This window comes from Stegastes partitus, unplaced genomic scaffold (genome assembly GCF_000690725.1).
Source record: "Stegastes partitus isolate 25-593 unplaced genomic scaffold, Stegastes_partitus-1.0.2 Scaffold817, whole genome shotgun sequence".
NCBI classification, from domain to species: Eukaryota; Metazoa; Chordata; class Actinopteri; family Pomacentridae; genus Stegastes; species Stegastes partitus.
Genome location: NW_007578548.1, coordinates 22063 through 23243, shown reverse-complemented (window position 1 = coordinate 23243; position 1181 = coordinate 22063). Strand labels below are relative to the sequence as shown.

General features: G+C 31.4%; 1 protein-coding gene across 1 annotated transcript in view; it reads left to right on the top strand.

Annotated features, from left to right (window-relative positions):
* The window catches only part of LOC103365194 (uncharacterized), a 12697-nt gene that overhangs the window by 6427 nt on the left and 5089 nt on the right, over nt 1-1181 (top strand). The gene's annotated exons all lie outside the window — the stretch shown is intronic.

Genomic DNA, 1181 nt, shown 5'->3' with positions numbered 1-1181 from the left:
GTAAAAGATTTTCAAATTAAATCAATACAACAACGGCAGATAGAATAATCAAAGAACCAAAAATGCCATATCCAAGTAAAGGAGAAGAACAAGTGGAACAAAAGAAAATAGACGATAAAATCATAAACACAAGGCTAAAAATAACATTAGTTGTAATAGTAAATAAAGAAAATAAATATGTAAATAAATACAGGGTTAAAGAGAATAAAATGAACAATAAAATAAATACAATGACTAGCGCTTCACCCATTACTATCTGCTCTTTTCTGTTTTAATTCCATTTTGTCTATTTTTAAATAGTTAACACTAATTTGTTGTTGTTTTCCTTGTTTTGTGTGTTTTGTGTGTGTGTGTTTTTTTTTTAATATGGATAACTGATAAGTAATCATAATTATGTGACATTTTTTGTGCACTTTACCAGTCTGTATGTGTTTTCTATCTCTATCTCCCTCTATGTCTATAGCTCACAATGTCATATTGTCATGTTACTTTAAATGTAGGTTGACTTTTTTGCCATTGATGTATTAGCACTTTCAAAATAAAAGAATCAGTGACAGGTTAAAGATGAAAAGGTTGCATGAACGACGTTTATCTGAAACTATATTTTTACAGATTTTAAAATCTTGGACTTGCCTAAAACTGAGCATATGCCTTGTTTATTGTCTGCTTTTTTTTCTCAGGAGAGGAGACAAGCTGATGCAGATAAACGGCACCGACCTGCAGGATCTCACACCTGACGAGTTGGCACAAATGTTAGCGGAGGGAAACCCAATGCTGGTGAGATTAACAGGGAACTTAAAAACTTAAATACTTTAAACTTAATACATTGAACATCTCTAAGGTGGAAATGGTGTTTCAGACTATTCTGATTGATATTTTTAGCCTTAGAGGACACAAAAACCCACAAAAAATAGTTTAAAATAACATTTCACATGTGTAGGCTGAAGGATTCTTTCACTTAAAGATTATAATAAGAACAATAGTAATAATCTTGGCTACTTGTAAATCGTTAGATTTTAGCTGTGTCTGAGTCAGATGAGATATGAGAACATATTTTGTGATGTTATTGTTTCATTTCTGTCTTGTGAAAGAAGGTTAAAAAATGTAATGCAGCCAGATTGTTTCTTTGTGGCATTAGAAGGTGTTCCAGGAAAATAATGTCAGTGTACAAAAAAGATGTC